Source organism: Glycine soja, chromosome 20 (assembly GCF_004193775.1).
Source record: "Glycine soja cultivar W05 chromosome 20, ASM419377v2, whole genome shotgun sequence".
Classification (NCBI taxonomy): Eukaryota; Viridiplantae; Streptophyta; class Magnoliopsida; order Fabales; family Fabaceae; genus Glycine; species Glycine soja.
The window spans coordinates 19,945,775-19,969,381 of record NC_041021.1 but is presented as its reverse complement, the minus strand read 5'-3'; the positions used below and the strand labels follow the sequence as shown (position 1 = coordinate 19,969,381).

At 41.6% G+C, this 23,607-nt stretch overlaps 1 protein-coding gene across 1 annotated transcript in view; it reads right to left on the bottom strand.

Annotated features, from left to right (window-relative positions):
• Positions 1 to 22,185: 22,185 nt before the first annotated feature.
• The window catches only part of LOC114403105, a 61,381-nt gene continuing 59,959 nt past the window's right edge, over positions 22,186 to 23,607 (bottom strand). Inside the window, exon 12 of the mRNA XM_028365844.1 lies at positions 22,186 to 22,273. The gene's annotated coding sequence lies outside the window, so the exon portion shown is untranslated. The remainder of the gene's footprint in view (positions 22,274 to 23,607) is intronic.

Sequence of the window (23,607 nt, the reverse complement as noted above, 5' to 3'; positions counted from 1 at the left end):
ATAGTGAAACTCTCAAGCGGGTTGCTTGGAGACTGGACGTAGGCACAAGGGTGTGGCCGGACCAGTATAAATCAGAGTTTGCAATCTTTCTTCCCTTAAACTCTTTTATTGTTTATTGCTTATTGTTTCTATTTAGTAAGATTAATTTGCATAATTATTTAGGAGTTCATTTTTGAAAGAAATCTTGGGATTTGGGTTAAAATCAAAATAGAATTTTTAATTTAGAAAAGATTGTGATATCTTAATTCAACCCCCCCCCCTTCTTTAGATATTTGAGGCCACTTGTCTAACAAGTGGTATCAGAGCTTCATTCTTGTATAAAGTTTAGAAGCTTCAAGAATAATGGCCTCAGCAAACTTCTTATTCCCAGAAGGAAATTCAATAAATAGGCCTCCTATTTTTAATGGAGAAGGTTACCACTACTGGAAAACCCGAATGCAAATTTTTATTGAGGCAATAGACTTAAACATTTGGGAAGCCATAGAAGTTAGACCTTATGTACCCACCATGATGGCTGGAAATACAACAATAGAGAAACCTAGACAAGAGTGGTATGAAGATGAAAGAAGATTAGTGCAGTACAATTTAAAGGCTAAAAACATCATTACTTCTGCCCTAGGAATGGATGGATATTTTAGGGTTTCAAATTGTAAGAGTGCTAAGAATATGTGGGACACTCTACAAGTTACACATGAGGGAACAACTGATGTCAAACGATCTAGGATAAATACTTTAACTCATGAGTATGAATTATTTAGGACGAAAACAAATGAAAGTATACAAGACATGCAGAAAAGATTCACACATATAGTTAATCATCTTGCATCATTAGGAAGAATTTTTCCAAACGAGGATCTGATAAATAAAGTGTTAAGATGTCTAAGTAGAGAGTGGCAACCAAAAGTAACAGCCGTCACAGAATCTAGAGATTTGTCTATTATGTCTCTTGCTACACTATTTGGAAAATTACAGGAACATGAGATGGAGTTGCAAAGACTAAATCAACATGAAGAAAATGATAGAAGAAGAAAGGAATTGTTCTTAAAGCCTCATCTTCAATCAAAGAGGAAAGTGACATAGAAGATTCAATTGACTTAGATGAAGATGAAGATCTTAGCCTCTTTGTCAAAAGATTCAACAAATTTATTAGAATGAGAGGAAGTCAAAGAAGACAAAACTTCAAACCTAAAAGAAGAACTGAAGAGTCATCTCAAATCCCAAAATGCTTTGAGTGCAATCAACCCGGACATCTGAGGGCTGATTGTCCAATCTTTAAGAGAAAGATAGAGAAGTCTGAAAAGAAGACTATTGGAGATAAGAAGGCAAAGAAGGCCTATGTCACATGGGATGATAACGACTTAGAATCGTCTGATGATTCTAAAAAAGAAATGATTAATCTATGTCTAATGGGCAAAAATTATGAAAGCGATGAAGAGGTAACATCTTCTAACAAATCTATTTCTTTTGATGAGTTACAAGATGCATTTGTTGAATTACATAGTTAATCAATTAAACTAGCAAAACTTGTTTCTTCATCTAAGAAAACAATTTCAGATTTAGAGAAAGAAATTTCAAAATTAAACAAACAAATAGATCTTCTTAAAACTGAAGTTTCAACCTCAAAATCTAGTGATAAAGTTCATGTTTCTACTATGACTGATGAAAAAGTAAATTCATGTAAATGTTGTAGCAAATATGTAGAAGAAATTAAAAATTTGAAAAACTCACTTGCAAAATTTTCTATTGGCAAGAATAACCTTGATGTCATATTAGGAAATCAAAGATGTATTCTTGATAAAGCAGGAATTGGATACAAACTAGAAAAACCACAAAAGTTTTACAAAAGTTTCTTTTCTTCCTCACAAAAATATAATTCTCCTTTTGTCGCAACCTACCCTTCGGCGGGAGGGCGACGCGAGACTCGCGGGATGCGTGTTCCACGAAAGGAATACGCGCGGAGTCGCCATCAACTTTTATTTGAGGAAAACGTCGGAAAAACCGGAAAAGACGCGATCTACGAACTTTTAAGCGAAAGGTTCGGGAGTTGTATTTACGCACGGGGAAGGTATTAGCACCCCACACGCCCGTCCCAAGGGACGGCAGCCTTTAATCGAATGTGCAAACATGACTTTGATTTTTTATGTTCCCTTTTATGTCCTTATATCCTTTATACCCTTTTTTATATTTTTCTCTTTTTGTGGTCGACAAGGGTGTTTCCCTTTGCTCCTACGTATTCCTCAATTTGCGATGAGGAAATCAGACCTACGTAGTTCTTTCGGAACAAAGTGTTTGGTTAAGTTGTTTTTTATCTTTTTGCAAGATATATTTCGATTGAACAAAAAGGTCATTTAAGGTGTTGGACCATTAAATGATCTTTTGATTTTGAAAGGAGAGAAACGTTAAGGTGTTGGACCATTAACGATTTCTCGGGGTGGTCGACAAAAGCGGGGCTTTTGCTCCTACGTATCCTCAATTGCGATGAGGCACTCAGACCTACGTAGTTCTTTCTTATCAAGTGATTCTTTTTTACTTAAGAGGTGATCATTTTAAGGCGTTAGACCTTGAAAATGATCCATTTTTACTTAGTGAGAAATTGAAATGACAAACTTCAAAAACCTATTTTTGTGGACGAGCTTGACTAGGCGAGTTGATTTTAGCCTTAGTTTCACTTTAGTTATTAGTCAATTCGATTAAGAATGAGAAATCCCAAAGAGAAAACGTCCGATTGATTTTCTGCTTTATTTTACTAAAAAAGGATATTTTTTTTATTATTATATTATTTTTTACCTCTTTTTTTGATTTCCAATGTGATTACGGCACGATCGAACGGTCGGAATTTATTTTAACCGAAGTTAACGGATAATACAATTCAAACGTTCGGTGGAAATTTATTTTATTTTTAAGTTAAGCGAGAAATGACTTAAGTAAAATGGCTTAAGCACGTCAAAAGGGGGTATAAAAAGTAAACAAAACGAGAATAAAAATGCACGAAACACAATGTGGACCACTACGGGTACATAGAATGAATCGAAAAGCTTGGTTCGAGGTACTTACCCGTTGAAGATCGAAGAACGATGAAGAACGAATGAAGAACGTCGAAGAACGGTTGAAACCTTTGCGAAATTCTTCACGGAAAACGTTACGGAAACGTTTCGAAAGCGCCTCGGCTTAGATTTTCTTCATGGAAATAATTTTTCCAAGCAAATTCGAAAGAGAGAGAAGTGCCTAAGGGACTGAACCCTTTTCTTCTTCACTTCCTCCCCTATTTATAGCAAAATAGGGGAGGTGGTTGCCGCCCAGCTCGCCCAGGCGAGCCAGGTTGCTTCCTCCAGAAGCAACATCCTTCTGGAGGAATCTTCTGGAGGAATCTTCTGGAGGGCCCAAGTGGGCCTGGTAGCTATTTGCACCCCCTTTTTTACTAAGTTCACCTCCCTCTGCTTTTTTTGGTGATTCTTTTTTCGTAAAGTTACGGAAACTTACGAATTTCATAACGATACTTGTTTTCTTTCCGTAATGTTACGGAACCTTGCGAATTACATAATCATCCCCTTTTTGACTTACGGAATGTTACAGAATCTCACTTAATTATGCAACGATGCTTCCATTTGATTTCCGGTGTGTCACGGAAACTTACGGATTGTGCATCAATATTTTTTTGGTTTTCCGGCATGTCCTGGAATTTCACAAATTGCCTAATGATGGGTGCCAAGCACCTCACAAGGACCAAAGAAAGGTCGTATGTCATCAAGCAAAGGTCCCCGGACGAAATTAGGGTATGACAGTTGCCCCTCTTTACTTGTCTTTTATTGGAGATAAAAGGAAAGTAAAGATAAGACACTAATTTCGTTCCTCTCGATTTGACGAGAGCCGCGGGTGACCATAAAATCTCCACATGCAAATGACTTATTGTTCCCGGAATTTCACAAATTGCCTAATGATGGGTGCCAAGCACCTCACAAGGACCAAAGAAAGGTCGCATGTCATCAAGCAAAGGTCCCCAGATGAAATTAGGGTATGACACTAATTTCGTTCCTCTCGGTTGACGAGAGTCGCGGGTGACCATAAAATCTCCGCATGTAAATGACTCGTTGTTCCCGGAGGAACAAAAGGTGCAGAAGACTATGTCAGTCTCTGCATGTCATCGGGCCCGCCGCCTCTGGATGACAAAAGGGTGCGGATAACCGTAAGGTATCTCCGCGCGTCATCGGGCCCGCCGCCTCTGGATGACACAAGGGTGACCAAATTTTGTCTCTGCGTGTCATCGGGCCCGCCGCCTCTGGATGACAAAAGGGTGCGGATAACCGTAAGGTATCTCCGCGTGTCATCGGGCCCGCCACCTCTGGATGACACAAGGGTGCAGAATGACCAAATTTTGTCTCTGCGTGTCATCGGGCCCGCCGCCTCTGGATGACAAAAGGGTGCGGATAACCGTAAGGTATCTCCGCGTGTCATCGGGCCCGCCGCCTCTGGATGACAAAAGGGTGCGGATAACCGTAAGGTATCTCCGCGTGTCATCGGGCCCGCCACCTCTGGATGACACAAGGGTGCAGAATGACAAAATTTTGTCTCTGCGTGTCATCGGGCCCGCCGCCTCTGGATGACAAAAGGGTGCGGATAACCGTAAGGTATCTCCGCGTGTCATCGGGCCCGCCGCCTCTGGATGACACAAGGGTGCAGAATGACCAAATTTTGTCTCTGCGTGCCATCAGACACGACTGTGTCTGAATGGCAAAGGGGTGCATGTCACATGACCTCAGGGTCAGTATGACAAAGATTATGGGGCGGCCGACAAAAGCAAGGCACTTGCTCCTACGTATCCTCCAATGAGGAACTCAGACCTACGTAGTTCTAGATAACTTGTGAGACTTGAAAAAGTCTCCACCGGAAGATGTTGACATCCCCGGAAAGGGTGCAAATGACCACACTGGCCTTTGCTCATCAATCACACTTGGGGTCACTGAATGACGAGGTGCGGATAACCGTAAGGTGTCTCCGCGGGCTACCAGCTCTTGGGTCATGGTAACAAAAAGCGGTGCGGTCGACAAAAGCGAGGCTCTTGCTCCTACGTATCCTCCAATGAGGAACTCAGACCTACGTAGTTCTGGATAACTTGTGAGACTTGAAAAAGTCTCGGTGTTTTCTCCACTAAAATGCAAACATGCTTTAGCAAAGAGACAAATATCCCAACTGATTAGAGCAGCATATGCTTTTTTTGAGTGATAAACAATGCGTCCACCGGGGAAGGAGAGTATGTTGATGAAATCCCCCATAACCATAAATGAGATTTTGGATGTTTAGCATTTCATTTCTAAATGACCATTTAGAGGAAACACTGTGTTCGACAAAATAGAAGAAAATCACTCAAAGTGTATCAATCTCGCACAGGTAAGTGTTTCATCCTAATTCCGAACCATAGATATGTCATGACTTGATTTTGCAAATTATTTCCTATCAAATCAAAAATTACATGCGTGATCATAGATCAACAGGACTTCCCTTGGGAATGGGTTCTTTTGATGGGTTTTTCGGCTATTGTGTGTTTTTGGTTTTTGATTTTTGGTTGGCTTTTTCCTTTTCTGTTTTTGTTTGGTGCGGGGCGAAAAAGTCGCTAGCGCACAGGATTTTGGTTGGTAATCAAAGGGAGAAGACCGCTTTTAGGTCATGGTTTCCTTTTCTTTCTTTTGTTCATTTGGTGACAATTCTGTATTGTTCAGATATCGTCTGGTCCAAGGACCTCTCAGCACATTTCTTCTGGTTTCTTTGACCAGGAGCTTTCTTCTTTTTTACTTCTCTTTTTTTCTTTCTCCTATTCTTTGATTGGGAATTTTTCTTTCTTTTCTTTTTGCTTTCTCTTTGATTGGAAATTTTCCTTCTCTCCTTGTTTTGCTTCCTCTTTGATTGGAAATTTTCCTTCTCCTTTTTCCTTTGATTGGAAATTTTCCTTCTCTTTTTTTTTGCTTCCGAGGGTAAGGATCGACATTCTCACCCTGGGTCAAGGTTTATGGTGAGTCAGGATTTTGGCTCAAAGCTTGTAGAATGGCTAGACATGATACATGTCAGGGTTTGGTTTGGTTCAAGGATAAAAGGGATGCCCCACATTATTTCCATGACACAAATGCAAAAATGATGATTTGGAAACTTTATGCAAAACTGGTTATGCATGCACCTATGTGGACGCTCAAGTGTCAAATTTTTATGGTCATGTGATGCTAGGGCTCAGGATTCATTTCCTCTATTTTAAATCAACCCAACGTTTCCAAAATATGTTCTTTTATCCATTTGTGCATTCATCCGAGTCCATTTTGGGCGTCCGGGAAAATTTTCACAGCGTTCACCCTTCAGGTGTACACACATTTTTTCAAGAACTAGTCATGATCAGTAAATTTTTCAAAGAAAAGTTGGAAGTCATCTCTTTTCAAAAGCATGTTTGTTTTTCAGCTAGACAACTTATTTTTCTTTTTTTTTCCTTTTTTTTATCATTATCATTTGTTTATTTCTTTTTCTTGTTTGTCTTTTTTTTTTCCTTTTTTTTCATGAGGTATTTTGCTACCTAAACATGTGTATATTTTTGTGAGGTATTTTTGCTATATACATGCATATCCAAGGTATCTTGCTACCTAAACATACATATATATGTTATGTAAGGTATTTTTGCTATATACATGCATATCTAAGGTATCTTGCTACCTAAACGTACATATATATATTTTGTGAAGTGTGTTTTTGTTTACATACATGCATATCTAAGGTATCTTTCTACCTAAACATACATATATATATATATTGTGAAGTATTTTTTTTGTTACATACATGCATATCTAAGGTATCTTTCTACCTAAACATACATATATATATATATATATATATATATATTTTGTGAAGTGTTTTTTTGTTTATATACATGCATATCTAAGGTATTTTCACTACCTAAACATACATATATATATTTTGTGAGGTATGACTACCTTCCGAGCTAGCGCTTGTTTTATTTAAATTCCCAGGATCATGAGCAACTAGGTGCATCCTACTATAAAAAGTGATCAAATAACAAGCATAGATTCAAAAGGTACTAGGTTGCCTCCTAGTAGCATTTCTTTAACGTCTTGAGCTGGACGCATGATGGCTTGTCGGTCACTGACCTAATACTTTGCTTACCTTTGGCTTTGGACTTGGTCGCCTATGGGTCGGCCATGTGGTGTAGGCAATACTCAAACCTTTTTGTGGATGAGCAGAGGTGAACTCTAAAGGTGGTGGCGGTGCGTCTATTGCCCGCTACCGGCCATCCCAATGCTACTGTGGTGTCTCGCCCTGCGCCTGCCTGGGGGCGCAGTACTTCTTGATGAAAGCTCGATTGGTAGGGGGGGCCTGATGACCTTGCTGGGGGCGACAGGAACTCCCTAGAACTGACAGAGACCCGTATTTAGAGCTGGCAACTCCAAGACCCTGTTGGCCTTCTTCGGGTCCACTAGGTGTCTTGCGGGCACAATCCCTGCAAACAATAGATGACATCAGAAATCACTTGGGGGAGGTGCATACTTACCTATGCCACGACGACATGAACTTGCTGGGGGGAACGGGCGCCCTGTAGGGCCGACAGAGGCCCGTAACCAGAGCTGGAAACCCCAGGGCCCTGTTGGACTTCTTCAGGTCCACTGGGTGTCTTTGTGGGTGCGATCCCAACTGATACTTTTGCAGGGGGAGATTGGCATTGCGGTCGCTGGGCAGAATGTTGCTAAGTAGCAATGTCATCTATGTAAGAGTGGTCATGTTGGTGCGCATGATCCGCACTCGTCTCTTTGCAGCGGCACGGGTGAAATCTTGCCCCAGTATGCATAGTAGCTGTGTGATAGCCTCCCTCTCTGGTTGTGCTCGCACAGTTGGTCGCCCTCCAATATCAGGGGGGGCCCAGGAACCGTTAAAAGGAAACTACTAGCCCCTTAACCGGGAGTGCAAGTCTCGGTTAAGCATTTAAGGGCAGAGGACCTTAAATTCTCTTAAGGTGTGGATGTGGAGCACACTGAAAATGAGGACACATAGCCCTCTAAAGGTGAGGGCGTGCAGCCCTCTCAAGGCGAGGATGTGTAGTCCTCTGGAGGTGAGGGCGTGCAGCCCTCTGATGGCGAGGACGTGTAGTCCTCTCAAGGTGAGGGCGTGCAGCCCTCCGTTGACGAGGACGTGCAGTTCTCTGATGGCGAGGGCGTGTAGCCCTTAGAAGGTGAGGGCGTGCAGCCCTCTAACGGTGAGGGTAACTAGTACCCAAGGTGAGGACGTGTAACCCTCTCAAGGCGAGGACATGTAGTCCTCTGGAGGTGAGGGCGTCCAGCCCTCTGATGGTGAGGACGTGTAGTCCTCTCAAGGCGAGGACGTGTAGTCCTCTGACGGTGAGGGTAACTAGTACCCAAGGTGAGGGCGTGTAGCCCTCTCAAGGCGAGGACATGTAGTCCTCTGGAGGTGAGGGCGTGCAGCCCTCCGATGGTGAGGACGTGTCGTCCTCTCAAGGCGAGGACGTGTAGTCCTTTCAACGGTGAGGGTAACTAGTACCCAAGGTGAGGGTAACTAGTACCCAAGGTGAGGGCGTGTAGCCCTCTCAAGGCGAGGACGTGTAGTCCTTTCAACGGTGAGGGTAACTAGTACCCAAGGTGAGGGCGTGTAGCCCTCTCAAGGCGAGGACATGTAGTCCTCTGGAGGTGAGGGCGTGCAGATGCATGCAACCTTTGTTGTGAAATTTGGTAAATGCGGACTTCATATGAAATAATGCAATGAAATGGAAAGTTTGTACAATGTTCATGTCATTCTTTCCTTGTTTTGTGATTTTGATTTTGATTTAATTTTTTTTGGACAACACAGATTGACTGTCCTTTTGAAAGAGGTGATAATTCATGCAACCTTATCCTATCTTTTGCAAATCTCTCCGAGAACCCCCTCAAAGTGTATGTTCTGTTTGATTTAGTCACTTGACCATTTTGGAGTGATGGCAATAGAGCTGTTTGACGTTTAATCAATCTATTGAAATCCTAGGGTTTGTCCCCCCTTTTTTTATTTAAAAACATCGACGGGTGAGAACTTTTGATCTGCCCCTATGTTCACTTGAGGCTCATGCACGATGCCCCTCATTGCCCCAGTGTAAGGCTTTGAGGTACCAATTGTTATCTTTCGTCATGACCTTGTAGCTGGGAACCTATTGGGTGAAAACTTCTAATCTGCCCCTAGGTTCGCTTGAGGTTTTTGCATGGTGCCTTTCGTTGCCCCAGTGTAGGGCTTAGAGGTACCAATTGTTGTCTTGTTTTCACGACCTCGTAGTGAGGAAGAATGAAAGAAGCAGTTGATTCTTGCAAAAAGAATTTTCCAAGGACGAGAAATAGTTGTAGGATCTTTCAGTTGATGGATTAAGTCAAATGACTCCTATGTAGAAGCAAGATGTTTTGATGTTTTGATGATGCCGAAGGATCAAGTGCTTCTAAGTTTTATTCGAGACAAGAAATCAAGATATATGGTCAAGTTGATCTCTAGAATCTTAGGAAGAAGTTTCCAAATTGAAAAACAAAAGGTTTGACCAAAGAATTCTATCATTTCAAATTGAGATTTGCTCTCTGGTAATCGATTACCAACAGCTGAAAATGTTTTAATTCAAATTTTTAAAACCTGTAATCGTTTACACAAGTCTTGTAATCGATTACCAGAGGGGATTTTCGGAAAATAATTTCCAAGAGTCACATCTATTCAAATGGTTTATGAATGGGCATCAAAGGTGGCTTGGAAGCACGAATTTAAAGAGAGTTTTCATTGCCCACAAAGTTTATCTTCTCAAAAGATTAAGAGTTTTTCTGAACTGAACTGTCTTATCCCCTCAAAAAGATTCCTTGGTCAACCACTTGCATATTCAATAAGGAATTTTGATTGGTCTTCATTGTACAATCTATCCCTTTTAAGAGAGATTTCTTCTTCTCTTCTTCTTACTTCTGAAAAGGGATTAAGAGACTGAGAGTCTCTTATTGTAGAGGATTCTTGAACACAAGGGAAGGGTTGTCCCTGTGTGGTTCAGACTTTGTAAAAGGAGTTTTACAAAGAGAGTGGAAAATCTCAAGTGGGTTGCTTGAGGACTGGACGGAGGCACGGGAAGTGGCCGAACCAGTATAAATCAAGTTTGCATTCCTCTCTTCCTTTAAACTTCTTTTATTTATTGCTATTTATCTTTTGCTTTAAAGAAGTTTATTTTGAATTGTCTTTAGAGTAATTCATGTTAAGGGTGAATTGTTAATCCAAAAAGAAAGAGTGATAGTTCAATTTGGGAATAGTCTTTGCATCTTAATTCAACCCCCCCTTTTTCTTAAGGTAACTGAGGCCATTTGTCCAACATCCTATTCTTGATAACTCACTTCTCTCTAAAAAGACAAAATGAGGTCACATGAACGTCTATATTTTTACTTGAAAACACAGTCAATCAAATGCCTTTTTATTTTTTATTTTGAAACTTATTTGTTTTGAACTTTGCTCGTTGTTTTACGGCACCCCCACCAACGTGCAAGATGAGTAATCTCTGATTGAACGGTCTTGGAAGTCAACACTCAGGAGCGCAGGTTGCTTGAGCAAACAGACCAATGGCTTACACTCACATTCCGGTGGAAGTTGAATAAGCAAAGATGTGTTCGTGAGAGGATGTCCATTTTATCCATATCATTTAGCATTGTAACTGTGGTTTATGGCATAAACTTGAAAATCCTGATGAGTCATAACAACAGCTTCCAGAATTGCCCCATGTATGGTGTTGCTTGTCAATGTTAGGATTGAACAAGCGATTCTCCTCAAATTTCAGCCAGCCCGTATCAATTAGACTTCACACTTTATGCTTCGGAGTCATACAATGCTCAATGGAATGCCCTGGGGCTCCTCCATGATAAGCACACGTTGCGTTCGAGTCGTATCCTCAGAAAAATGGAGGTTGAGGAACCTTGGTTGGGGTTATGGCTACCATTGAATTATCGAGTGGATATGGGATCAAGTTTAGCATATGACAACGGAATTTGGGGTGAACCCTACAGGCTTTTTGCTGCAAAATTCCTTTTTGTTGGTGTTTTTTGGTTTGTGCTAAAGGTGGTCTTCGTCATTGGAAGTGCGGTAGACAGACTTTGTGGTTGATTTAGGGATGGCCTTTGTGGATAACTGGGTGGTGGGTAAGGAGGAGGTTTGTTATTGACTGAGTAATGACATTGTTGGGTTTGGTGGGAAACTTGGCCGTATAGGAATGGCAGTCACAGCATGGGTTTCTCCCTCTTTCTCACCCTCTTCATTTGCCCCAGTTTTCTCAGTCGTCCTAGTAGGATGATCAAATTTGCCTCTTTTCGGACCCACATCGATCCTTTCACTGGCGAAGACCAAATCCGCAAAGCTTTGAGGGTGCGTAGCCCACCATCTTTTCATAGTAGAGTATCGATAATGTGTCTACCATCACGATCATCGTCTCCCTTTCCATCATTGGGGGTACCACCTGGGCCGCCAGATCCCTCCACCTTTTGGGCGTGTTCTTTGAAAGATCCGTCCCCCTTTTTGCAAATGTTCTGTAGTTGCATCCTATCCGGAACCATATCAAAATTGTACTGATACTGCCTAACAAAGGCAACCATTAGGTCCTTCCAAGAATGGACTCGAGAAGATTCCAAGTTAGTGTACCAGGTAACAGCTACCCCAGTAAGACTTTCTTGGAAGGAATGTATCAGCAATTCCTCATCTTTTGCGTATTCCCCCATCTTCTGATAATACATCTTTAGATGGTTCTTGGGACAAGTAGTCCCCTTGTACTTGTCAAGGTCCAACACCATGAACTTGGGAGGGGTGATGATATTGGGTTCTAGGAACAACTCTTTTAGGTTAGCAAAGGCATAATCTTCACCTCCTTCAATGGCCCTGAGCCTTTCCTCTAGATGATCCAACTTTCCCATTTCTGCCATAGCATGAGGGTTTTTACTTGTCGTGGAATGCAAGAGGTGTAGTTGTGGGTGATACTGAGGGCCTTCCAAAGGGTTTTGTAGGGGTATACCACCAACTGCTTGCCCTTCCGTGGCATATCCGAGGCAAGGCTCGAAGTCGGCTAGATTGTGGTGGGGAATTTCATGTGTCCCCCCACGGTTTAAGAGACATGTGCATGATCAGTTTGGGGTTGTTGGCTCTCAATGGGTATAGGAGTGGAGTTATTGACATTCTTATTGGGAGTGTACACCACTTTGGGTGGCGTATAGTTGAGAGGCAAGCCATATGGCAGGAAGGCGTGCTCGTTTTGAATTTGTACATCATGGGGGCCGCCCGTACTTCCCAAATCTTTGCCTACCATATCTGAGGTTGGATGATTCATTTGGTTGATGCCGGATGGGGACGTCGGGTTCACCTTAGCAACAACGCTGGTAGCGGCAATTGTAACCGCATTGGCTTCCATTATCTTCTTCACGCTCATCATGGCCTCCATCATTGTGGCCATTTTCTCTTTAATGGCCTCCATGTCGGCCTTCATCTTCTCTTGTATCTCCTCTACTTCACCCATTACTCTAGCTCTAGCACGAGTTCAGCAAGGGCGCCGTAAAGCGTGTCCTTTTCTTTTTGATAACAATGATTAAGTTCATTTTATTTTATTTTATTTTATTTTTCAAGGAAAGAATGCAATGAGCAATGCAACCAATGAAAAGCATGGATGTATGCGAATGATGTACAGTTGAAGTATTGCGAATTTTTACGCAGGATATAGGGTTGAATCAATTTAGATTTTCAACATGGTCCATGACATCTTTGTCAAGGTGAAACTGGAAGTAACAAGGACATCAACAATCCTAAATATGTTTGGCAGTAGACGAAGCAGTGATGTGACTCGATTCATCTTTTGCCCCAATTTTGCAAGACGGTTACTTCCATATTTCAACTTGACTTGATGAACCTTTTTATAAAAGCATGAGCTTGGTTCAACCCTATAATCCAAGGAATGGCAATTCTGATCGCCAATACTTTAACAACATCTCATAGGGATGAATGACTCGGGCATACTTTAAGCTTATGCACAGAAAATGTAATTATGAAATTGAGATGCCCGAAGAAACACCATTTCCTAGTTAACCATGCATTAGGTACCATGTTCAATTATTTTGTTTTGTTGTTGTGTGTGTTTTTTTTTTTTTTTTTAGAAATGGGTTTATGATCCCAACATGGTTGGCTCATGGTGCCTAACACATGCAACTAAGAATGTAGTGTGAAGTTTCACGCTTCCCCTTTTTTTGTTTTTGCAGAGGAAAACACAAGGATGAGCAAACATGAAAACAAATGGTATGCAATTTTGCAGATCAAAAAGTTTGTTGAACGCATATGCATGATGATGCCATGACTCATGCAAAATGTGAGGCTGGAATATGATAACGGACAAATGCAGGAACGATATGTTCATTATGATGTTATGAAGAGATGCTTATGCGATGCATGATATGAATGCATTTTACGGACACGAGAGCCCGAAAAATTATCTCTTCTTACTTGCGCATTTGGGGGCGCAGTGCCCCATGTGTACAATTAAGAAGGTGATATGGACCTTCCGGCTTCCCGTGACAAAGGACGAGACCAACATACAATGCATGCTAGAGATAAAATGTGGGAGTGACTTGATTCGCACTGATTTTTGGAGTAAAAACGTGGGATAAACTCATTTTTTTCAAAAAGTTATAACTAGTCAAGATCTGAGCGACAATACAAACTTCCTAGCGGTTTCTAATCATATGGTCCATTAAGTCTATCATATGCTGACAATAGCTGAGAAGTCCGTGGATCTCCTCGGGGGCGGAGTAGGTGTCCGCCACTGCTTTGGACTTGGCTAGCAATGGGGGAAGTTCTTGACTCCTGTTCAAAGTAAGAGCAAATCGGTCCGTCCACATTGTTGCCTCTTGGTGCAATGAATCAATTACCCTTTCCCTTGCTTCCCTTTCTGCTGATATCTTGGCGTACTCATCCTCTAGCCTTTGCTCGTGAGTCGCCGCTAGATTTAGCTTCTCTTTGCACTTATCGATGATGGTCCACATATTCCCTTCAGTCTCGCTTAACTGTTGGGACAAATTTCTTTTCGACCTAAGGCAAACCTTTAGCTCGTCCTTCAAGATCATGCCTTTGACCCGTGATGATTCCTTTCACCTCTTCGGAGCTTGAGCTCACTATTGCTGCCCTATAAAGCCCCTCAAAACTTTGCTTTGGTCGTGTTCTTCCTTTCGGGCCTTCTTGGTTTCTCGTTCCAAAGCTTCAGCTGTGGCCATATTGACGTCCCTTAGTTCATCATACACTTTTCAGACTTTGATGGCTATGGACTTGAACTTCTCTTCGGCTACCCGGGCTCTTTCAAGCTCTGCCTTTAAGGCTTGTACCTCATCACTTTCTTCCGAAGCTTTAACCTCATCGTCTCTCACAGTCTTTAGATTTGGGAGTCAATCCAATCCTTGTGTTCGGACTCTCAGCCACTTATGATAGCCGCCGATGATCCCATTACTGCTTCCCCTAAGCTCTCTGTCCTTTCTTCACGCCGCATCCCATGCCTTGCGAACTCTTTGGAGTACCCTCGCGTTTGTGGTCGCTGAAACCCCATGCGATGAAAGGCGTGATGCTTTCGTCTGATGGCACTTCTCTCATGGGGTAGCCAAGTTGTCTTATGGCAAGGACGGGATTATAATTAATACAACCCCTTGTTCCCATCAAGAGAACATTTGGACATCCTTCGCATGAAGATAGAATCCTGATTCTTCCTTCCTTCTAGCGAGGGAACCAATTAACAGACGCCCCTCCATGCTAGCCAAGAGTTGGTCCCAATTCGCCTTTCCTTTTTCGATGCACGAGCGGTGACCTTGTAGCGGATAGACGGGCCTACCTTCTTGGAGAAAAGGGTGTGAAACCAGCCACACATAGAGAGCCAGTGCACAACAAAAAATTCTTGCGTCGCTCTTTTCACATCCCCGGTCGAACGTGTCATACATGGCCAAAATGGCGACGACCGGGCTTTCCTTGCCATGATGAAAGGAGAGGAAAGCGTCAATCACTGCTAGGTCCACTAACCCTTCCATATTCGGAAAGAGGACAACTCCAAAGATCAAAAGCGCCAAGATGTCAATAAAAGAAAGCCCATTCGCCTTGATTTTCCAAGGCCTTTGCCCTTTCCTCCAAACACTTCCTTGATACTCCGACTACCCAATTCCTATTTTGCTTTACCTGGTTCAACTCTTGTGCTGAGATTTTCACTACCTTAGCAACTCTTGTCGTGGAGGGATAGAACCCAAAGAAAAGATATGGCTTCCTTCCTCCCAGTGGGCATCCCAGGATTTCTTTAAACTCTTTCACAGTCGACACTAGCTGGAAGTCCTCGAATGTAAAGCACCTTAGGGGCTGGTCATAATACTGGGAAAGGGATGCAATCGGTTCCATGGAGACTTCTACCCTAGCTAGGTCTCAAATCTTACCATAGGCTTTGCGGAAGGCTTGCTGTTGAAGTTGACCCATTAATTGCCCCAACTCTCGTAAACTAGTGACCTCTAAGCTCTTGATTTTGACTTGATCCCATGTTTTACTAAAGTGAAATAAAATCTAGTGCGAATCAAAACTCCGACATCTATCATGGGTGGAATGGATGAATGCATGAAGAAATGCATATGACACAGATGCAATTTACGAATACGGGAGCCCGAGAAATTGTTTCCTTCTTGGATACAACGTTTGGGCAGCATGGCACCCAACGTATGTTTTTTAAGAAGGCGACACGGACCCTCCGTCGGTTTGCTAAAGTGAGGGGATCAAAGACGAAACCCGCGCATGATGCATATGCGAAAGGCACAACACGGGGATGTACATAGTACGACAATATTCACAAACAAATATAAGCAAAAGGGTATATGATACTTATGCATGGCAGTGTGAAAAATGGCACAAAGCGTGTTTGCTCCGTGCCCCTATTTAAGGGACCTATAAGGGAGAGAGCTAACTAGGCTTTTAGTGATAACCCCCAAGGTAGTCATATCTCTCTTGATGGTTTCTAGAGGTATCATCCCCTTTGAAGAACATACTGCAGCAGTAGGGACTACTAGCAACAATATGTTTTCAAAAAGAAAAACTCTAGATGAGGGTTCACTGTAATCAAGCAAGTCGGAGACCTAGCATGATCACAGATTCACCTCCACTCCTTATGTTCCCATGAACCCGGGTATAGGGCCCTTTTTCACTCACAGTGTGTGCAAATAGTGTTGGTGTTTGTGTGCATCAAATGAATAAATATTTACTTCATGCATACATTTTAAAACGCACTAAAAGCAACAAAGAGTTTATATACACAAGAACATAATGAAGGGAAACCAACAAAGGGATAATTCACGGTAAAACATTGCACAAGATTAAATGGCCTAACTCTCTAAAAACAGTCCCCAGTGGAGTCGCCAACTGTCGCAACCTACCCTTCGGCGGGAGGGCGATGCGAGACTCGCGGGATGCGTGTTCCACGAAAGGAATACGCGCGGAGTCGCCATCAACGTTTATTTGAGGAAAACGTCAGAAAAACCGGAAAAGACGCGATCTACGAACTTTTAAGCGAAAGGTTCAGGAGTTGTATTTACGCACGGGGAAGGTATTAGCACCCCACACGCCCGTCCCAAGGGACGGCAGCCTTTAATCGAATGTGCAAACATGACTTTGATTTTTTATGTTCCCTTTTATGTCCTTATATCCTTTATACCCTTTTTTATATTTTTCTCTTTTTGTGGTCGACAAGGGTGTTTCCCTTTGCTCCTACGTATTCCTCAATTTGCGATGAGGAAATCAGACCTACGTAGTTCTTTCGGAACAAAGTGTTTGGTTAAGTTGTTTTTTATCTTTTTGCAAGATATATTTCGATTGAACAAAAAGGTCATTTAAGGTGTTGGACCATTTAATGATCTTTTGATTTTGAGGAGAGAAACGTTAAGGTGTTGGACCATTAACGATCTCTCGGGGTGGTCGATAAAAGCGGGGCTTTTGCTCCTACGTATCCTCAATTGCGATGAGGAACTCAGACCTACGTAGTTCTTTCTTATCAAGTGATTCTTTTTTACTTAAGAGGTGATCATTTTAAGGCGTTAGACCTTGAAAATGATCCATTTTTACTTAGTAAGAAATTGAAATGACAAACTTCAAAAACCTATTTTTGTGGACGAGCTTGACTAGGCGAGTTGATTTTAGCCTTAGTTTCACTTTAGTTATTAGTCAATTCGATTAAGAATGAGAAATCCCAAAGAGAAAACGTTCGATTGATTTTCTGCTTTATTTTACTAAAAAAGGATGTTTTTTTTATTATTATATTATTTTTTACCTCTTTTTTTGATTTCCAATGTGATTACGGCACGATCGAACGGTCGAAATTTATTTTAACCGAAGTTAACGGATAATACAATTCAAACGTTCGGTGGAAATTTATTTTATTTTTAAGTTAAGCGAGAAATGACTTAAGTAAAATGGCTTAAGCACGTCAAAAGGGGGTATAAAAAGTAAACAAAATGAGAATAAAAATGCACGAAACACAATGTGGACCACCACGGGTACATAGAATGAATCGAAAAGCTTGGTTCCAGGTACTTACCCGTTGAAGATCGAAGAACGAATGAAGAACGTCGAAGAACGGTTGAAACCTTTGCGAAATTCTTCACGGAAAACGTTACGGAAACGTTTCGGAAGCGCCTCGGCTTAGATTTTCTTCACGGAAATAATTTTTCCAAGCAAATTCGAAAGAGAGAGAAGTGCCTAAGGGGCTGAACCCTTTTCTTCTTCACTTCCTCCCCTATTTATAGCAAAATAGGGGAGGTGGTTGCCGCCCAGCTCGCCCAGGTGAGCTCAGCTCGCCCAGGCGAGCCAGGTTGCTTCCTCCAGAAGCAACAGCCTTCTGGAGGAATCTTCTGGAGGGCCCAAGTGGGCCTGGTTGCTATTTGCACCCCCAGTTTTACTAAGTTCACCCCCCTCTGCTTTTTTTGGTGATTCTTTTTTCGTAAAGTTACGGAAACTTACGAATTTCGTAATGATACTTGTTTTCTTTCCGTAATGTTACGGAACCTTGCGGATTACATAATCATCCCCTTTTTGACTTACGGAATGTTACGGAATCTCACTTAATTATGCAACGATGCTTCCATTTGATTTCCGGTGTGTCACGGAAACTTACGAATTGTGCATCAATATTTTTTTGGTTTTCCGGCATGTCCTGGAATTTCACAAATTGCCTAATGATGGGTGCCAAGCACCTCACAAGGACCAAAGAAAGGTTGCATGTCATCAAGCAAAGGTCCCCAGACGAAATTAGGGTATGACACCTTTCGTTACATGTTTTTATTGTGGAAGAAAAGTGCATGGCACATCTACATGTTATTTTAAGAAAAATTGCAACAATATCAAAATGATATGGGTCCCAAAAGGATCTTTAGTTAATACTAACACACAAGGACCCAATAAAGTTTGGGTACCTAAGTCACAAACTTTATCATGTAGGTATCTTTGAAGAAGAAATGGTACATAGCTGATAGCTGATAGCTGACAAGTCATCCAACAGTTTTGGAGCAAATACGGAAAATAACCCTAAGGAGGAATGCTAGGCTGTGATGACTAGGAGTAAAAGGTTTGTGGAAACTGAGAATGAAGAGAGTGTGGTGTACAAGGAGCAAATGGGTGAAAAGACAGGTGCTAAGGTTAAGGAAAATGATGTGAAGGGTAAAGAGAATCAGGAAAAAGGGAAGAAAATAATGGTTCAGAATAAAAAGATAGAAAACCAAGAAAAAGACAAAGAAGGAGAAAAAGAAATAGAAAATGAGAAAAATGAAAAAGAAGAAAAAAAAATAAGATGTCAGAGAAGAGTAGAAGTGGAAAGGCTGTGGACAAAGGTGTGGAAGTACCATATCCTGTGGTACCTTCCAAGAAAGAAAAAGATCTTCATTTGGCAAGATTTTTGGATATTTTCAGGAAACTGGAAATAACCATTCCCTTTGGCAAAGCTCTGCAGCAGATGTCACTCTACTCCAAATTTTTGAAAGATATGTTGACAAGGAGGTACAAGTACATTCACCAAGAAAACATCATAGTGGAAGGAAATTGTAGTGCTGTGATCCAAAAGATTCTTCCACCTAAGCACAAAGATCCAGGGAGTGTAACTATTCCTTGTTCAATAGGAGAAGTCAATGTGGGAAAGGCTCTGATTGATCTGGGAGCCAGAATTAATTTGATGCCACTCTTTATGTGCAGAAGATTGGGAGAGTTGGAGATTATGCCCACTCGAATGACTTTACAATTAGCTGACCGCTCCATTACCAGGCCCTACAAAGTAATTGAAGATGTATTAGTTAGGGTCAAGCATTTTATCTTTCTAGCAAACTTTGTGGTCATGGATATCTTTGAAGATACTGACATCTTGTAATCTTGGGGAGGTTGTTCATGTTGACCGCAAGCTGCATAGTTGACATGCGGAAAAGGAAGCTGGAGTTAGGTTTTGAAGACCAGAAAATTGATTTTGACTTGTTTGTTGAAGACAAGTCTGCTCTAGAACACAATATTTGCTTGCAGGTAATGGGAGAAGGTCAAGAGGTTCTGAAGGTGAGAACCAAAACGTAAGATCGCCCAGTGAGGTAAAAGCGTCAAGCTAATAACATTAAAGAAGTGCTCCCTGGGAGGCAACCCAGTTTCAATTTGTGTTATTTTTTATTTTTCATGCATTTGATTATTGGGAACTTGCTGTATAATCTGAACATTGGAGCATATCAGCCTCCCTTTGAATGGTAAAATTAAGGGTTTCAATTTCTTGGGAAAGGACTAAGTTTAAAACTTAGAAAATCATTTTGAAAATTAGTCCTTTCGCTAAGCGCCTGCTTCTCGCTAAGTGCATAATCGTTTATGTGCTAAGCCACGAGTTTCAAGCGCTTAGCGCACAACCCTGGCATCCGAGACTGACTAATTCTGCTAAGCTAGCCAATGTTAGCTACGCCAAAATCAACTCGAGTTGATTTCAACTAAGCAATAGACTGATTGTTGAGCGATGGATTCCCTTGGCGAAGCGAGACCCAGTGTCACCAAGCGCAATTCATTGCGGCCAGAATTAAGGGTCATGGAGCTTAACACTTAATCTGTTGGCTAAGCAGATATTCTTGCGGTTTAAACTGGATTTGATGCAGCTTAGTGCCACTCATGGTTGTTGAGCTCAATCGCTTGCAGCAGTATGCGCGCTAAGTGATGCTATTAACCGCTCAGCATAGCTCCTCTGCACTTAAAATGCATAATTTTAGCTAAGCGGATTAGAGCTTGGCTTCACGGAAGTTGCAGGTTTTCTAATCTGCAGATCCCGCTAAGCGACAACACCCTCCCGCTAAGCCAAATCCTGTGAAAAAGAAATTGAATTTTGAATTTGGCTAAACGCGGGCCGCTAAGCGGAAAAATTGAGAAACCAAACATCTTGCCTTCTCACTTAGCGAACTTCGCCGCTAAGCGAAAAGAATGAAACGTTCTTAGTGGGTGCAACATCAGTTACACCCACTTTCCAAAAATTTGCGCCCTTTCTGCTCTCTCTCTCCCTCAAACTGCTCTCTGTGCATTTTGTTTCTTTTGCTTTGCATCCTTTTGTTCTCATCAATCATCGCAGCACAAGTAAGTTCCTTGATCTTTCTCTTTGTTATTTTTATCAAAACTTAACTCTAGAGTAGGCTTAAACTTTTAGGGTTTTGTTGTTTTAAGAATAGTTTAAGATTGAAAACTTTAGGTTCATTTTGTGTCTAAAAACTATATTGAGGGTTGTGCATGTTTAATCCACTAGGTAGAGGCCCAAAATATGGAAGAAAATGCGCCACTGTTTCTACGTTTTTTCTGGAAAACGGAATGAATTCGCTAAGTGTGCTTACCGCGCTTAGCGACTTCATCAATATTCGTTAAATATAGGTGCTTTCCTGAAGAACTCGCTGAGCGCGCCTGCCACGCTAAGCGAGTTTATTTCTTGAGGATGAACACTCGTTCGCCTAGTACAATACTTGTGGCTCAGCGAGGCTAATTCGCTAAGCCCACTGCGTTAAGCCAGGATCTCCTGCGCCAAGCGAAATTCTTTGCGGCATCTGCTGAGCTGAGCGGCCATATTCGCTAAGCCTGCATAACTTAGTGAAATTTTTGCTCAATTTAGTGTCGCTAAGCGCAACTTATTCTTGGCTAAGCGCAAATCCATGCGGCTAACCTTAGGCTTAGCGGGATCCTTGCCAGCTAAGCCAACTTTGTAGACCCTGTAACCTAGCATTTTCCGCTAAGCGGCACTCCTATGTAGCTAAGCCCAGTGTCATTTTTTGTGAAGCCCGCTAAGCGACCTATGTCTCGCTAAGTAGGTGTGTGTTTTTATGAAGGCCCGCTAAGCGAATTTTGTCTCGCTAAGCAACCAGTGTCTTTTCTAGTTTTATTTGTTAGTTTTTAAAATTTTGAATAGTTGTGTCCTGATTAATTGTTTGATTCCTTTGCCTGTAGATGTCTTCCAGGAAAAGAAAGAGTGTCGGTTCAAGGCCCACCACTCAATATGATACAAGAAGATTCCACTCTTTTGAGGCTTGGACCAGATACACTGATAATGTCTTGGGAAGACATATATTAGCTGAGAGGAAAATGGAAATATATCATACAGAGATGGATGAATTTAAGGCTGAATTGGAGAGGCGTAACTTCCATAAGTGCCTCACCAATTTAGCTTATAGTAGCATTGACCTAGCATTGGTGAAGGAGTTCTACGCCAACCTCTACAATCCTGAGGGACCTTCTCCAAAACAAGTCAGAATACGGGGCCACTTGATAAGGATTAATGTAGACAGCCTCAATGTCTTTTTAGAAACACCTGTGGTGGTTGCTGTAATGACCCGCCTCGTCGCTACAGTATCCACACTCTAATATTCGATAATTTCAATTTTTATAAAAAGAACTCCCTTAATTTTTTGCTTATGAAAATAGAAGTGATTTTGTGACAACATAAATACATCCAACAACACGCCATTACTTAAGTGAATATGCATAATTGCGTAGAAACAATAATTCGGTACATGTCATACACATAACGAAAATTGAATATGTTCATATATATAATTAAAATCCCAGTTTTACATCTTTAACTCAACAAAATAAAACTTAAAAACCAACTACGGAGGAGTTGATTACAAAACATAACTCTCTCCCAAAATAACGCCAATGTCAATCACGTCCGCTCAGCGGCTCCTCACAAGAATCTTACTCCCTGCACCCTACCACTGTCATTCTGCTCCCACGAACAAGGTTCGTGATCATCACAGGTATCAACCACACGATACAAAATTGCAAGGGTGAGTTCATTATAAAAAGAACCAATACCAATTTCAAATAATCACAATTAGCAAGGAACATAGGCAAACATGATGAGCATACACAACAATCATTATTCAACATAATGATGCATGCACTTGACTCAACACTCAGATGCAATGTGGTACTGTCATACCCAAATTTCGTCCGGGGATTATTACTTGATAATATGCAACCTTTGATCGGCCGCTTTGAGATACTTGGCATCCTTTGTTTCACAATATGTGAAGTCCCAACACATGCCGAAAATCAAAAAGAAGCAGGCTAACGCGATCCGTGAAATTCCGTAATGTGGCGGAAACCAAAAGGAGGTGTTGTTACGCAACCCGTGAGTTTCCGTAACTTCTTCGAAAGCTAAAAAAGAGTAAATACATGATCCGTAACCTTACGGAAAGAAAATAAGTATCGTTACAAAATTCGTAAAGTTTCGTAACGTTACAGAAAAATAATCACCAAAAAAGGTAAAGGGGGGGTGAACTTATCAAGATAGGGGTGTAAATAGAAATTCAAATCTAGGCCCTTCCGGAACATTTTGGAAGTGGGGTTGCTTAAGGAGGAAGCAACTGGGCGGCAAGATCCTCCAAGTTTTTGAAAAATGGTTTCCGGGGCTTCCGCGGCTTCCGTAATACTTCCGTAAAATTTCCGAAAACCTTGGGTAAGCATATTCCCCTTAACATTGGTGAAAGGGAAGAGAAAAAAGATGAAAATCAAATTCGAAAACACTTCCGTAAGGCTTTCGTAACTTTTCCGTAAAATACGAAAAGGGGGGTGAACTTAGTAATTCGGGTGCGCTTAGAAATCTTCTTCGTTAAGTCTCTGGGCGGCAAGCACCTCCTTTTTTTCTATAAATAGGGGAGCGGAGGTGAATCTATGATCATGCTAGGTCTCCGACTTGCTTGATAATAGTGAAACCTCATCTAGAGCTTTCTCTCTTTATAATATGTTGTCGCTGGTATTCCATACCGCCACAATATTATTATCTTGAGTGATGATACCTCTAGAAAACAGCCGTGTGAGTTGTGAATCTTTGGAAGTAGTTATTAGAGACCCCTAGATACTGTCCTGTAGGTCCCTAAAATAGGGGCACGGAGCAAACACGCTGCGTGCCGTTTTAAACACTGCCATGCATGTAGTCCTAAATGTGATATACGCCTTTGCTTGTAATTATTTATGGATATTGTCGTACTCTGTGCATCCCCCTGTTGCGCTTTTGCGCATCTGCATCATGCCGTCACACATGCTTTGTATGTG